Here is an 18,162-nt window from a genome sequence, read left to right on the forward strand (position 1 = left end):
AAGTCCTTCTCAGGACTGCTCTCAATCCATTCTCTGCCCAGCCTATATCTGTGCTTAGGATTGCCCCGGCTCACGTGCAGGACCTTGCAGTTGGCCTTGTTGAACTTCATGAGGTTCGCACAGGCCCACCACTCAAGCCTGTCAAGGTCCCTCTGGATGGCATCCCTTCCCTCCAGCGTATCGACCACACTACAGAATTTGGTGCTGCTGGCAAACTTCTTGAGGGTGCACTCAATCCCACTGTCCATGTCATGGACAAAGATGTTAAACAGCGCTGGTCCCAATAACAACCCCTGAGGAATGCCACTTGTCACTGGTCTCCACTTGAACATTGAGCTATGGACCACAACTCTTTGAGTGCAACTATCCAGCCAATTCCTTATCCACTGAGTGGTCCATCCATCAAATATATGTGTCTCCAATTTAGAGACAAGGATGTCATGTGGGACAGCGTCAAATGCTTTGCCCAAGTCCTGGTAGATGATGTCAGTTGCTCTTCTCTTATCCACCAACACTGTAACCCTGTCGTAGAAGGCCACCAGATTTGTCAGGCATTATTTTCCCTTAGTGAAGCCACGTTGGTTTTGTTTCAATCATAGCATTGCATGTGAAAACTAAATTTGGGGTGCAAAACATGCACTGATTTTTTCTTAAAAATTGAGGCGTGACAGCAGTTATATTTTAGGGAAGCAGTAGATTAGATAGGTAATTTACTGCTGCTACTTGCAGCTGGAAGATAAGAGTAGCCTAATCAGTCAGGATGTAAATATGGTCATGAAGAGCCATCTATTAACTGCAAATTATTAAGGTACAGCAGAACTCTAAACAAGGTTTTCATGAAAGAAGGCTGAAGATGCCTTTGTCACAGAAGATATTTGGTATGGTGCATTGTAGAAAGGGATAGGAATTAAGTCAAAAGGAGACTTTTATTCATGCAAACTGCCCAAGAACCTAGTACAAGTGTTAATATTGATAATCTACAATGAAGCTCCAGAAAATATCTTCCTAGCTTCACTGACTTGCATTTTATAATTTAAATCAACATTATTTTTCTTTCATTCTTCCCCCTCTCCCCCATCTTCTGTGAAAATCTTCACTTTGTCATTAGCTTCATATCTAAGGGGACTAATTGGCCATTGCCCTACTGCAATTGTGCAATGTCACTTAAGTAACGTGAATTAGCAAACTCTCAACTCACGTCCAATGACCACTTGTGAATGATGATACAAACAACAGGAATCCAAGACAATATGTTCAGACTTCTCAGATTTCATGATGTCATTTCTGCAATGTAACAAACCTAAACAGAAAAGATGTCTGAAAAGGGTGGGAGTTTCAAAAGCACTAAAGGGAATCTCAACACAGCTTTAAAGGATGCAAAGATGGATTACTGCTGAGATGCTTCGGTTGCACAGAACTTTTTTTCATTTTCTGGAGATTCATTTCTTTGCACAAATGTCGTCAATGACACGCTAAGACCCACCCTCAAATGTTAGCTTGTGCATTGTAGAAAACTTGCCTGAGTCATTGTTAGGAAGAGATTGAGAAGGAGCCACTGCCATCAGGCTGGCTGTGATCACCAACACTGGTCACACCAGGTGTTCCTTTCCCAGTCAGAGAAAGCACCCTTTCCCCTCTGGTCCTCCTGACTGGAAAAGTGTGTTTGACATATATAGTATGGTCAGAGTAACAGGCTGAGTTTGTTGCCGTGATTTTCACCGCAAGTACCAAGAGCAGGACTGCCCAGGGGGTACCCCAGGACGTCATCCGTCACTTGATTTGCCTTACTTCTCATCCCGTTTCCCCTTTCCTTGACCCTTCATTTTGCCACTCTTCTCCTTCTCTTTCTCTGCCTCAATCTCCTCCCAAATAAACAACCCACTAACAATTACTTTTGTCACTTTGGTCTTAGTTTTGCTGCACCGATACCCAGGTTTGGTAGGCCTGACACCACTACCTAGGCAGTCTCAGCCTTCCGTGGTTTTACTGACAGGGTTAAACTGGTCCCTACTGGTCCTGCAAGGCTCTGCACCCTAAAAAGGACACAGACCCCCATCCCCTCCAGTTATAGATTTTGTCCATCTCTTGCATGACCTCCTTTACCAGCTGTGCAATGCAGACATTCCTTATGGGGCTGTCTGTAACTTTGTGCAGCTCTGACACCATTGTCAGCCATTGGTCGTGCATCTTTTTCTCTCCTCTCCTCTCCTCTCCTCTCCTCTCCTCTCCTCTCCTCTCCTCTCCTCTCCTCTCCTCTCCTCTCCTCTCCTCTCCTCTCCTCTCCTCTCCTCTCCTGTTCAGTTACAGTTCAACTGAGGCCAGAGCCTAGTAATGACCTCATCATTCACCTGCAGCCCTAACATTCATTTTGACTTACCACATGGTTTGACATCCCAGAACCTTTCTGTAAATGATCAAAAAATTAATATTGTTCAGTAGTATAGTTTAGTTATACATTTCAAACTTTCACATGCAGATTGATCCTAGTAGTGAGTTAGATTATATTTAAATAAAAATATAGAAATTCTTTAAATTCCTAGCATTAATTACAAAGAAGTTATTCCTTCTTTACATTGATGCTAGAGATATGTATTAACTCTACATGCAATAACATTGAGCCTGTAAGCTATAAGCATTTTCTCCAGTGTAAGAAGAACCAATCTATCAAGCTTAACTTAAGCAAAAAACTCATGACACTGTGATTTGTGATAAAAAATTGTTAAGGGGCTGGAGAGTACAAGAAGTCCTGAAAGACCGCAACTCTCTGGATGCCAACACTGGCCTAGGAATAGCTTAAATATTTGATTGACAGGTGGTGGGAAGAACATACAAGAGGAGAATCACGCTGTGCTTGCTCTGTGTTCCTCTGCCTAGGCGATGGTTATTGACTGCTTTTGGAGATGGAGCCCTAGACCAGGGGAACTTTGGGTCCCCTTTTTGAGTTAACATTTTCAACATGAAGCCCACAGCCATTTGAGACACAACCAGTTATTAAGCAAAAACTGATTAAAAGCCAAACATAATAATCAAATCATGCAATCATCTCCCATGGATAGCTATCCCCAGAGGCATTTTTTTCCTTCTTCAGCCATCTAATTTTGTGTGAAATTACCCACAAAGATGATATCCACCTCTCCTTTCCAGCTGGGCAGGTAGTCCTTTACATTCCCCTAAGATTTGTCTCACCTCCCTTGCAAAAATTCCATTAAAAGAATTAAAAAATAAAAAATTAGTGTTATCAATTTAAATATTTAGTACCACTGAAATGATAATTACTGAGAAAAAAAAATCACATTCTCTATTACACTAAAACCTTTATATTGTGGATAATTTTAATATCAAACATCTGCTTAACTAAATAAATTTATTCTTTTGAAATATCTATGTCTCTTCTCAGCTTATTAATAATGTTCATACTTGCCCTTGAAATGCACCACACATTGCCAATTAGTTTAGAAAACTTGTTGCTGTTCAGGCATGTGTAAACACAATAGCTGATTTCCTCACATGCCTGGTCTCTCTTTGTTTATGTCTCTCTCATACGCACAGGCACATATATATATACTCATCCATTCTAAAAACTAGATATTGAGAAAAATGTTAGCTATAATATTTTTCATATGATCTTAAATAATGGTATTTATTTTATGTTTTTATAAAGATGAATGATAAATTCAATCCATCAAAAATACATCAACGTAATAAACAGAATGATTATTCTTTAATATGGAGAAATGCAGAAAATTATACAACAATGCATGGTATCACTATTATTAAATCTTCTTTAAATAACGTCTTTGTACTGTGATTTGCACACAAAAAATTCAGGGTTATATTTGGAAGTGATGTGGAATGTACAATGAATCACGCCCTTCTACAGCCAGTTGAACCACATCACACAGAGGCAGACTCCCTTATACTGAGAACCCATCTGACCTACTTAAAACTCAGTTACCATGATGCAAAGGACTACAAACATATCTGAAGTATTCTGACTTGAAAACTGACAAATAAAATAGAACAGTTTATAGTCCTGTACCCTTTCCTTTTAGCTCATGTACTTTCTTTGGTTGCCCCTTAACGCAGAGCTGCGTTACTAGGTACATATTATTATATCAAATGATACAAATGTAGATTTAACATATAAGAACCATTAAGGTGCAGGGTTAGGGGTAACGAGTATTTCTAAGTGGATATGAATATAACATTGTAGTGGAAAGCCACTAATTTTTGCAACTGGGAACAATAAGAGCAAGATTGTGCTTCTAAATGCTGGGAACTAACACACAAAAGGAGCAGGCCTTCAGTTGAGACATGAAGTAATAGAATATGGGAGCTTCTAAAGTCAAATATTGATTTTCAAAACCTAAAATCATGCATTTTGATGTATTTTCTAGGGATAAACATTAAGAATCTTTCTTTCTTTCCAGGTTATGATATCAATATATGAGTATGCTTTGAAAGTACAAATTAAAAGTTCTTCAGTGAAGTGGTTTTCCCCTCCTCCTTACTTTGAAGCATCTATAAAAATGAGTAGACACTTCACTAACAAGCACAAATCTAAAAGGAATACTTTTTTTACTTTTTTTTTGAACTTTTATTTTAATCTTATGACTTTTAGCAACAGGAAACATTGAAACTTTCATTTATGCCACTATTTTTTCATTTTGGTAGTTCTTCATCATAACTCTGGTATGTATGGATCACAGTTTTTCCTCTTTAAAATGGATATGATAACTTTTGAAGACAGGTTAAATCAATTGGAATAGTAACAAAAGTCATTTAGATTAAAACATCCAAAACAGAAACAGAGACATGCAAGAGCAGCTTGTAAAGCATTAGGGATTGATATCCTGCCTGGTACAAGACATTACATTTGCGAGACTTACAAAGATTGTAATTTTTCTTTTGTAAATAAATGATATAAGACAAATGACCAGCTGTAATGTACATCGTGGAAAAGATGCATCCAGTTTGCCTGGCTCTCTTAAGGGCTGATCTTGCAGCTGCGATTAGCTGACAGTAGCAGCACAAGAAGGGCCGAAATTAAGAATCGATTTGCTGGAAATTACAAATTCTATCTGCTCAAGCTATTACTGAAACAAGCCATTCTTACAGACAGCCACAGTCTTTAAAACATGTAATTTTATCAGTATTTACCATTCTTGTTTGCTTATTCGCATTTAGCATGCTTTTTGTGATTCCTTTTTGGCAGAATGAGTGAAAGTCAGCTTTCATTTTGAATTTCTGGCCTCTGTAATCAGTATAATACATATGAATAACCATAATTCCTCTGCCTTTCATTAGTTTTTACTGAAACTGTTCTACTTTGTTTATATAAATGAATATTTATTAGGTCAGAGAAAGAGACTAACTTTATAGTTTACTGCTAATAGCACTCACCTTGTATATAAAAGATGCAGGTTCAAAGTTACTGTTTGAAATCAGGCAGAGCAGGAAGACAAACGTATGTCTCCAGTGTTCCAGGTGAGTCACATTTGCACCCTTGGGTTAGCGATGGGTTAGGTTAGCTCTTGTTGCCCACTACTTTCTATCCAAAATTTCATTTTGAACTGGAAAATATTTCAGAGAAAAATTCTGTTGGAATTTGAACATACATTGTGTAGAGTTCTAGCTTTTGATGTGATGCCCTATGTTACTGAAAAAAACACTATAAAAAATTCCTCACCAGCATTTTAATTATTTTCTCATCCTTTCTTACAAGATCCTATTATGTTAAAAAGGTATGCTACTACCCTACAGCGTGTAGACCATATTATGTAGATGCTTCCTGTAGCAGCTTTTTAATTGGTACTCAACAAAAAGGAAAATGTCATATGCAAAACCTTTCAGTATTACCTGCTGATTAATTTTCTGCAAAGAAATAGGACCACCTGAAGAAACATTTACATAGCAGCCCAGCTCATTCATTTATTTAGCCCTTAACGGCATATCTATGCCTTAGCACTTAACAGTATATCTATGCCTTTGTCTGGTGGTCACCTGACATCGTTTTCTCCTAGTGTTTGTTCAAAACCACCCAAGAAACATCCCCTTGCCATGCATACCCAGCATATACTTTAGGAAGTGGAAAACTTTGCTGAGATTATCTTTTGTGGGAAGATCGTTTTACACTTGCACATGAGAAGAAAAAGGATAAAGATCTATTTGCCGGGAAATTTGCTGGATGTCATTATAAGGATTCTCAAAATTAGGAAGGGAGTTTGCTGTCATCCTTCTCACATTCCCCAACCATACTCACTCCCCCAGCTTCTGAGAGATACACAACAATGCACACACTCACTTCTTGTAGATGCAGCTTTCTTATCTCCAACTCTTGGTACGATTCTTCATTGCATACAATTTTAAGCTGAGACAGTAAAGTACTTTTATGTCCCTCCTATAAAGTTGTTTTAAATTAAATTTTTCTTGAGCTCTGTATGCATTTTAATCTTGGGAATGTTTTTGTTTGTTTCTTTAATTAGAAAGAACAGAAAAACTACTGAAGCATTATTCTATCAACTTCTGCTGAAAATTAGAAAAGCAGTCAGGATGTTTTATAGAATTCGATTTGTTGATATTCAAGACTCACGAACAAGCCCTGTAACATTTAAAATACTTGATATTCTTCTCTACTTTTGAAATATCATTTTCAGTTTTACTGTGTAAGAGGATTTTGGTTCGCTGTGCATCAATATTAAAGCTCATAACATGAGCATGAAAATAGTCCTAGAAGAAGAAGGTTGTACAGTTCATTTGCCTTAGATGTCTACTTTTCCTACTCCTCTCAGAACTGATTTGTTCAAACATTTATGAGGTGATAGAATGATTATTTTAAGCGTAGCGGCAAACCCTACTCCTGGTTAGATAAGCATGGTTCCTATTACAGTTTATAAAAACTTTACTAGGACAAGAGAAAGGCAAAGTCGTCATTCAAAAGTATGTGTTGCTTCTATCCCAAATACATACTCAAGATCATTCTTGACAGGCTAGATTTCTAAAAGTGTTCAGATCTCAGAGCTTCTTTAGTCTTTCAAGACAATTCTTTACCAGACCCAGTGTATATGTACATTATATGAAGATATACATTTAGACAAATTATGAATGCTCATATCTTATATAAAATTCTGCCCTTATACCATTTTCTGCAATGTGACAGACTTAGTACTTATTCAATCTAGTTGATTGTATCCTTTTTATTATTGATTTATTATATATTTTGTAATCACTGCAAATCAATAGTTCTTGGATAGTGTGTAGAGGCATATTTCAAATCTACAGTTTTATATAGCATACAATTTTCACAAAAAATATATCTGGTACAAAAAAATTTCCTACTCTCTGTCTCTCTCAGGAGATCTTCAGTTTTATTCTCTCCTTACATAGTTATCTAACCAATATTAAGGTTCTTATGGCCTGTTTGTATCAGCAAATGTACGTAAAAAAAGTTGTGTACCCAAACGGGTACTTATGCCATCATCCACCTCAAGCATCTTGCAAGATCAAGGATTTTAGTTCCCGTTCTTGAGACTGAACCTCTGAGAATTGCTCACCAAAGGTGAGTGAAACCTTCACAACAGCTTGAACGCTTGTCCCAGCAAAAGTAAAATTACCACTGATGAGGAAAATCCTCTTGATATATTATTTATATGAATTGCTTTATTCCTCAAAGTCCATTTCTTTTTTGATATATTCATTACAACATTGTCCCAGATTTTTACAATTCTGTGTTTTCTTTTTGATAGTTTCAGTTTTCCATTTTGTTAATCAAAAGAAGCTCTGCCTTCATCAGTCAGTGACATCATTTAATGGCCACGGGCAACATGTTGTCCCATGAGAAACAATTGCTTACAGGGAAGAGAAGTAAAAACTGCTTAACTCAAGCTTTAACACCAGCTAAAACTGTACCCATCAAAAAGAAACAAGTGTGACATTGTCTGTAGTATCTTACCGTGCTGGGTGTTTAAACAAGTCGCTTATTTCCTTCAGGTTTTCATTATATTAGAATACACTAAATTATACTAATTGACATACTATGTATGTCAAGCTGTGCTTATATGGACATTAAAATTCAGTGTAGAAAATGCCGAAAAAAATCCATTCAATTTGTACTCAACAAGTATCTTTTCATACATAGTTATTTGTAATAACTTACTAAACCCAGAACTTGAAAGAATGTTAAATGACTGATGAATACACTGCTAGAACAAAACAGATTTCTGCTGGAGTAAAGCAGGAGTAATTGCAAATATAACTTTTCTGTAATATGAGGGTGAAAAATACTGATATTTAGAAAATGTTTAAGATGGTACTAGGGATGAGATTTACTTCCTTGCTGCCCAGGGAGGTGGTAGAGTCACCCTCCCTGGAGATATTCAAGGAGCGTGTAGATGTGGCATTGTGGGATGTAGCTTGATGGACATGGTGCTGTGTGGTGTTGGGTGTGTTGTGGCTTGTTGTTGTTGTATGGTGGGTTTGGGGGTTTTTTTTGGTTTTTTGGGGTTTTTTTGTGTTTTTGTTTTGTTTTGTTTTGTTTTGTTTTGTTTTCCCCAGGTTGGACTTGATGATCTTACAGGTCTTTTCCAACCGTAGTGATTCTGTGATTCTGTGATTCTGTGATTCAGAATCACAGAATCACTTAGGTTGGAAAAGACCTGTAAGATCATCAAGTCCAACCATCAACCAACAAACACCATGCCCTTTAAACCATGTCCCACAATGCCTCATCCACACGTTCCTTGAACACCTCCAGTGAGGGTGACTCCACCACTTCCCTGGGCAGCTTATTCCAGTGTTTCACCACTGTCTCAGTAAAGACATTTTTCCTAATATCCAGCCTAAATTCAAATTCAAATGCTTATATTTAGAAGTCTATATGGGGATACCTGTATATGAGGTATGTGTTTAAGATCCTTTCATGGTCAACGGAACCATTTTCTGGACTGCATCTAGCCATACAGACCTGAGGGGTGGTTTAATTTACTTGCCCACATCTAAAGGTTTAGTGCAGTTTGGGATGACTTTGATTGTCGTACTTGGGGTTCAGGTTCACTTACAGAAGGGTATAGGTGACCTTCCAGTCCTGTGTCACATCCTCAGAGGACACTCGATACCCGTGTGTGGACAATCTGAATTGAACCCTTGACTTTGATTTACTTTAATGGGAGTTTGGACACTACTGGGATAAAGCCACCATCTCTGTAGATACCTAAACTTGGGATGTGAATCAGAAGCATTCAACAGCTATTACAAAGATTAAGAACAATGATATATACAATAAAACCAGAATGGAACCCACTTTCAGGATGGCTTTAAATCCACTCATGGTCTTTAGAGTAATTTAGTTGACCTTCTTTCCACAATTACTATTCAACTTAGAGAAGGAGGTGTGCAACTTGAGTAGATTTGATCTGCCTTGGTAGGTTTTCAGGGATGCCTGCTTCTCTCTTACTCAGTTTAAGAAGGTATGGCTGATAAACTGAGCTGCACTTTTTGTTTTAACAATTATATTTCAGACTGATGGTACACATTAAGCTTCTAAATTAGGCCCACTGTATTCTTTTTGTACATATATATATATATGCACACACACGTGTCCTGATATGTGTCCTCATATGTGTGTGCATATATATACATGTAAATGGTATAAAATATACTTTTGTTAACATGTCATGATTGCTTCCTCTTCAGCATATTAGATTTAACAACACTCCTACTACTTGAAATTAGACAATAACACAGTTAATGTAACTATATCAATCCAAACTGAATTCTGCCCTTTCATCACCTGATGATGCAGAGTACTCTGGAAATATGGCAAATGGCTGCTTATGGACAGACTATGGTGTTTTCCGGTTGCTAATGCAAACCTTGTGAGTGCTTTCAAACGGGAGCAATCTGTGTAAGCCCCAAACTCAAACACTTAGCCTATTTTATAGCAACAGTACCATCTGTGTTGTACTTTTCATCCCCTTTTCCCTTACACTGAGGATAGTATTTAACACCATAAACTCTTCTTTTCATTGTTAGTTCACAGGCTACCCAATGGTCTCCCAATTTCTGTTAGAATGCACCATAAATTTATGGCCCCAGTATGCTTCTTGTCTTACTTCCCAGTGTTTCTCTGGGGTCCCCACAATATGTTTTTTCCCTGATACCTTAAATCATACCATTTACTTGATCTTCAAAAAACCAAAACCAGAACAAAACAGAACCTGGGAGGAACAACTGCCTTATTAGACTAATATATATACTCCCAAATGTTGTAAATATTGGGTTCCAATTCATTACATTTGGAGAGGCTTGGAGGCATTTTTTGTTTGTTTTTTGTTGTTGTTGCTGTTGTTACTGTTTTGTTGTTGGTTTGGCGTTTTTTTGCTTCTTTTTTTGCTCTGTGTATGTGAGTCAAATGGCACTATCTCATTAATGACTTTCTTTCTCTGTGACCATAATTAAGGGTCACTAAGCCTATCCTGTAGTCCCTGAGGGACAATGGATTTCAAGACAATCTGAATGAATATGTTAATATCTGATTAGATAGAAGACTTGACCTTGATACAAAGGGGTGGTTTCATGCTCTACTATAGCAACGCTGATACTTTACTGTAATTTTCTTGTAGAAATACACAGCATTTCAGAGTTTGACCTCAATAATTAGAGGTGTTTGATCCCTAGAGATATATAACACACACCACCCCGAATATCATTCACCATTCAGCATATTCAGAGTTTTATATACTTAAACAATTGCAACAAACTGTGGCAAGTTTAAGTCATTACCATAAACTGTTTTGAAATTCAAATACAATCTCATCCTTGCTGATTCAAACAAAAATAAAAATAAAATGAAACTGGGATATTTTTCTAAATGATACTTAAAGTTCCTTTTTAAAAGACAGGCAGATTATATGCAATAATTATCATTAGCAAGTTTTTCTGACATTTATTCATATTTTCTTTCTTCAGAAAACAAACAGGCTGCTGAGCTTGTCATAGCCAAAGTAAAACATTGCTCTATCCCCTCAGTTTTTTCAAAATGTTGAAGTTGTCACTATTTTCGCAAAGCAGACAGACATGTTGTTTTCTACTACTTTCCAAAATAGTAGAGGAAACTAACCAAAACAAAAACAGCAAAAGAAGCTTTAAAATCTGCTCTGTATCAGCTACTTAGTGATCAAGGAGATGACTTTCTTCTACTGGAGAGTCATGCCCTATAAGTAATCATTTTTAATCAAGAAAGTAGATGCCTCAGTTTTTGACAGATTAGGCACTTCATATTTTTATGCCAGTATTTTCTTAATATAAAATGATTAGGTACGTACCATATTGATTTTTGAGCCCTGCTATTGTAAAGATTTATGCACTTTCTTCAATCACTCCAAGCAGTCTTAATACTTTGCTGGGAGTACTCAGAATGCATACAATTAAATACATAAGATCAACCTCCAGGATAGTACTTTGCATTGTTTTAATCAGCTTTCAACACTGCTGTAGCTTTTGATCTCTGCTTATACTTAAGACTTGGTTCTCTTGCAGGTTTTCTTTTTCTCAAAATTTGCTGTACATAGAACTTTTCTACAGCTAAGTTACCAATAAATAAACTGCCTTCAAATTTCTATATATTTCTTTTATATCTTTATATTTCTTGGAATCTTCTTTATTCTTAGTGATATAAAGAGAACACAAAGTCTAAGAAAGCAACAGCATAAATACATCCCACAGAGACAGTCTTTAACCCTGAGGTTTTAAACTTTTGATATAAGGCAAAGAGGTGACAGAATAAAACTAATTTATTCTGGTTTCTTTTTAAACAGCCACTAGATTACACATGGCCAGGTTCCAAATGCTCAGCAACATAATATAGCAACAAACATGTTTGCTGTTTGTAATTAATGGAGAAGTTTGCTTTCATTTAGTAGCAGAGTATATAAATGTATATGCGTTCATATATTCACATATGTATTTGTCATTATTTATTCAGCAGAAAACAATGTTGTGGTTACTGGATTTCAGTCATACAACTTGAAATCAACTGTTTCAGGAGATGAGCTTTAATGATTACTAAGATATAGTAACATCAGTGCAATAGCAAAATAAACTATTGATAGGTCCTAGATTTCTCACCCTTATGAGATTTAGGACAAAAAATTTTGTACTCCTTTCTAAATAAGTCACTAAACTTATTAAATTTAATAATTAAAGATTAAACGTTCTGACATTTTCTGAACATCATTCTGTATTGAAGTCACCGGTCACAATCAATGAACTTGAACTATTTATTTAAAGATGTAGATTTTGCAAAGATGAATAAATAAAATCACAGAAGAGCTTGACTCTTTGTAGTACGTGCCTATGTCTTAGTCACTTATTTGCATGGTTGCCAACTAAGTGGCCATGCCTTGAAATGTGCTTTCTAGAGAAGGGGAACTTTTGTCCACTCCTCCATGACCAACAAGGTCCCATGGAGTTCCCAGACATCACTATCCTTAGAATTGAAAAGTTATTCCTTTGTCGTCGTTGTCGTCTTCTTCTGTGAGGACCCCTTTCTGTTGCAATCCTGTCCTCCAGCATTGCTACTGTCCTTCCTAGTCTGCTTGTACCTAGAAATTTAGTACAACAGAAAGCAAGTCAGAGATAATGCCAGCAAAATGAGATGCAAGGCAGAACCTTGAGTACATCCTTTCAGTTTTATAGTGAGTGATTAGCAACTCTTCTCTGTTTTCCTCACTTGCTTACAAGGCTTAACACAGAATATATCTGAAATTCAAAATATGTGACAACTGTTTCTTCTCTGCCTAAAAGGTTTGTTGCCTTGAGATGGAAGGAAATTAAATTAACTCGGGATAATTTGTTCTTGAAAAACCATGTTGATATTACTTATCTACTTGTTATTGCTATAAACTAAAAATTATTTTCCCAGTTGTTTGAAAAAAAAGTGGTTATATCTGAACTTTCTAATGTAATGGGCTATGGCAGGTGTCCCCAAACCTTGTTGCTCTACAATTTTCTCATTGCTTTATTGTTTTACATTAATCACCACTAATGAGAAACACAAAGTAAAGCATAGGTAAAATCTGTACTCAACTCAAGGACCATTTAGCATCATCTTATAACAATCTTATATACACTTTTTGTGTTATTGTTTTCCTAATAACATGCAGTGTTTCTTATGAAAAACTCCGTATTTTTATGTTGAATAACACATACTATATGAAGATGCAGAGATTTGACGTTACTTGCTTAACTGTTTGGAATGTATCACTGGTTATGTATCATATGGTCAAATGAAGGATGGGGATTCATCTCACCTAATTACAGAATTTTTAAAATGTGGCAGCCAGGCTCCCTCTATAGTTACTGGAGAGAGAGGTGCCTCTCAAGAGATTACACACTTTAAGATTTACACCTCAGTTGCTCATCTCCACTTCCCAGAGAAGTAATTTTTATATGATATTTGACGAAAAGGTCAGAGAAATGAATGTCAAGATGTAATGTAGTACTTATCTCAGCTGATACAAAATCTAACTGTTGATTTGAACTAGATATACCATTTAGGCATTCCTAGACTTCATGTGTCATTTTGAGGGAACTTGTAAGACTTCATCAAGTTTCATTAAATTCATAAAAATATCATTTATCATGATAAAAATGCAGAAATTCTTGAAATAAAATGAAGATAATATTTTTTGACAATTCATTAAGAAAATCGGATATGGAGTCAATTTTTAAAATACTTAGAAAACAGAAGTTCTCACTATTTATTGTAACTGCATGTGTTTTTTATGTACCCTGTGTTGGAAATTTGCTCTTAGGTTTGCAATTCAAATTTTCATTTGTATTCATGTGTTTGTTTTTTACAAGATCTGTCCCTTCTTGAAAGAACTTTGACCTTGAAATGTCATTATTAGTAAACTGCAAGGACTTAAATATACACTTTTTACACATCGCTGCTAAAAGACTTGTCTATGGTCTTCACAGGGCTTCACAGTTATTTCATTTCTTTGGAATGAAGGATTAAAATACCCTTCATCTTCTCCATGGCACCATTCATTTGTGTTCAGTAATAATCTGAAGCAGTTCTGAGGGAATCATGCAGAATACTCTTAATCATGACTTGTAATTGCATCCAACATGCTATCATATTGCATTCCAGAAACTAAACAAGAACAGAAAAATACTGTTCATAGTGTTGTTCATATGGGACAAGAAATGGGATTTCCTTTTAAGTGTGTTGGTACAACCCAGCTGTTTACAGTTCAATTTGATAGGGTTGCAAGGGTTGGAAACACAAGCAATTCTGTTAAAACGAATACTGTAGGAACATGTTTTAAAATAACAGTATAGTGCATTTTGAATCTACTGTTGTAGAAATCCCTTTCCTAGAGGGGAATGTGGGAGTCTTGAAATGCCCAGTAGAGTTTAATTCAAGGTCCCCTTGTGATGCTGTGCCAGACTCCTCTGCTCGTGTTCCTGGATGCATTTAGTTTTGTAAAACTTGCAGTATATTATTAATAAATTATATAAAGTAAGAAACAGAGGAGAAAAGCTATTAAAACATTTATGCCACATGAAACTTACACATTAAGTAGAGAGAAATATCACAGAGTTCTTCTTACAGTGATTTTTTAAGGTTTTCCCACTAGAAGAAGTTTGAGAGAAATATTCTAACAAGTAGTCCTGTATTTCAATCACAGTTTTCTGGTAGCTTCAGTTATCTGCTTTTCACTAGGTTTTGGAATATTTACCAGTCTGTAGCCTTCATGTTAATTAAAGAATACAAATAGAAACGTCACCCAAGTATCTGATATGCACAATATTGGTTTTTGAAACTTGTAATAGAAAATGCTTAAACTATATAGTCTTCAAAGTATACTTAGATATACCTCATTCAGTTTTACCAATTCTTTGTTAAAACTTGAGCCAAAATTCACAGGAGGGAAAACAATCCCTCTGGTATACGTTGTTGCAGGGAACTGCTTTCGTCATTTTGGTTTACACATGTCTATTAAGGACTTGATTCTCTTGTATAGTTGTTTCCACCTGTGTCAAACAGATATCGACTGCTATCAATCCGACTAGGAAGTACTTTGCACAAGAGGCACACCAGCGGAAAGCAGGCATATATTAGTGGTACGAGGTCTGTTGAAATAAGTAAAACCACTCCTGGAGTAAGCAGCTACTGGCTTTGGCTAAAGGCATCAAAATGTAGTTGACTCTGACTTCATGCTTCTTTCTGTGCAGATTTGCACTTACTTTGCATCACCAGATCTGTGTATATCAGCCTGAGAGTATAGGCAAGTCTGGACTATATTTTTACAAATGGTGCTACTGAAGAAGACATAATCCATCACAGGAATCTATTATCTGTTTTGCCTTCAAAGACTTTTTGACCAGTTTTGTAGCCTTTGCTCATAACCTTAAAGAGATTTTTGCCTTCATAAAGAGTGAAGAATCAGAGATAGTTATTTATTTTGGTCCAACAAAATATTAACTTTGCCTCTAAAATGACTTTCCTTCTTTACTTAATTTCGTTTGAAAGGAATGTTAATTGAAGGAAATTACAAAAAAGAAGAGAAGCAAATTACTGATTTACTGATCTCAAATCCAGGCTGATACCTTGGAAGATATGCAATACCTTGTAACTAACAGATTCCAAAATTTCACTTGGAAAGCTGGTACTTGAACAGAAGTATGGATCTTCTGCTTGCCTAGAAATGAAAAAATATTGTACTTTAGCTAGACAACTATTTTACCAGCAGTGTAGGTAAACAATTTACTACTGTGTATTTCATATCTATGACTTCTAAGTTATCTTTAAAAGCAGCTACAATTCAGCAGTCATAAAATTTATCTCCCTGTGTGGTAATAAAACAAAAAGTTCACCTTAGGTAATGGCTACTCTCCTGCTGTTTTTGTAGAGGCTATCTGAAGACAGTGTTAATCTGAACATCTCATTTCAAGGAAGACTAGTTTTAAAAGGGTGGAGTTACCTATGATGTTGAGCACACGAAAACATGGAGTTTTAATACAAAGAGCAAAGAAAAAATACCAGCTAAATCAAAGTATATCCAATGCTTAGTTGTTTAAAAACACTGACTCTTCTGTGTGAAAAAAAGGTGAAACATATCAAACTCAAGAGCTTTTAAGGTTTTAAGAAAGAATAAATTACTTGACAAGGAACATTTGATTATGCAAGTGAAGAGCATATTACAGTTCTTATATGACAAAAGGGTTAGGACACCTTTAACATCTGGCTCCACAATTTTGTTGGATTTTTTCTTTTTTTGGTAAAGAGTTTTTCCCTTTCATATTTGAGAAGCAACGAGATGGAAAGAGTCAGACTATGATAAAGGCTGTAAGAGATGGACAATGAGTTACAATTCATTAGGAATTAAAAAAAAACATTCAGGCTTGCAACAGGACGATTCTATAACCAAGAAGTACTTTTACCTGAATCGTCTCTCCTAAACAGCTCATACGGTGTGAAGGAGAGAGACGTTTTTACTGGTTATCTTTTCAGGCTTTTGGGAGAAATGCTGAAGAAAAGCTCCTTCCAACCCTTTGACAGTATCTAGGAGCTCATTCGCAACTTTTAATTTTATAAGTCTTTCCAGTCCCCATATGCCTTGATTACTTTTTGTCAACATTATTCCTTACAGTTTTCACTGCAGCCATGGGTCAGGAATCTTTACTACCTGCATATTTTGGAAGACTAGAACAAATAAATTCTCTATCTTCTTTTTTTTGACCTTACAAAAATAAACTTAAAATACACACTTCTCAGTGGGGCCTGTTTCCATGGAAGATTTTGACTATCAAACCTCATAAATTTTAAAAATGTTTAAAAATAAAAAGTCAGAAGTTTGGAATAAAAAAGGAATGGCATGGACTACCTAATTTTGCTGAAATAAATAAAGGAACCAATCTCTTTCTAAAAAGAGACTGATCTTACAGGCCTGCACATGTTTGTGTTTAGAGTTAAATCTGTGCATAATTATCAGTTCCATTGAAATCATTGATGCTATCTAAGTTCACGATAAAGACCTGAGTTGAGACAACAGTTACAGAAAGTTTGACACAGAAGTCTGAATAACTACTAGCCAAGTCATGTAAACAAAACTATGATATATATTGCTTGATCTAAGTGGGGATGGTGTATAAGCAAAAATTTTTCTTGTTACTGTGGAAATAATAATAAAAGGAAACATTTTAGTACAGACTAAAGGCCTTTAAGATTTCCTCATGCTGATTTTTACGATTAGATTCTTATATTTACTAGATAAAGCTAGATATACAAATGAGGAACCAAATCCTTCCAAAGCCTTTCTCGTACCCTTAAGAATCAAGTTGCCTTACTCCAAACAATTGTTTTAAGTCTTAAATCTAAATAGCTGCTTTTTTTCATATCATTGTGTGCATTATAGTTAATGTTTCTTATAATTGTTTGTAAATGCAAAATACACAAACATAAGAAAAAACATGAAAACTATAATAGTTATATGTTCCTTCCCTAAAAAAAGAAAAAAAAAAAAAAGAGAGTTGAATTCCTCCCTAAAATTAGTAACTGGTTATTCTAAGTGATTGTTAGAAAGCTGAATGAAAGCTGAATGAACATAGGAGGCAGGTGCTGATCTTTTAATTAATCTGCATATAATATTGTTCTACACTGATAGACATTGTGCAAAAATATAACCTAGCACTGAGAAATCTTGCATGTCTACAAAGTGCACTCTAAAACAGGATGGCCACATTAGCACAAACATGCAGGAAAGCTGACAGAGTCTGTTTCTAATCAGAACTAATTAACCTGTGGAGCATACTGCAACAATTCAACTGTCGTGCTTCTGTAGCAGGCTATTCAGAGGTATCTCTATAATAGTGCAGGTAACAGAGGCAATCGACTGAAGCAGCAGTTTTTGCAGCAGTGTCTGGGTTCTCCTTTGGGATAAGAAATGGGCTGACATGAACCTCATGAAGGTCAACAAGAGGAAGTGCAAAGTCCTACACCTGGGGAGGAACCCTGTGCACCAATGTATGTTGGGGGCCACCCAGCTGGAAAGCAGCTTGGCAGAAAAGGACATGGGGGTCCTGGTGAACACCAAGTTGAACATGAGCCAGCAATGTGCCCTTGCTGCAAAGACAACTAATGGTGTCCTAGGATGC

The sequence above is a fragment of the Gavia stellata genome, chromosome 1 (genome assembly GCF_030936135.1).
Source record: "Gavia stellata isolate bGavSte3 chromosome 1, bGavSte3.hap2, whole genome shotgun sequence".
Lineage (NCBI taxonomy): Eukaryota > Metazoa > Chordata > Aves > Gaviiformes > Gaviidae > Gavia > Gavia stellata.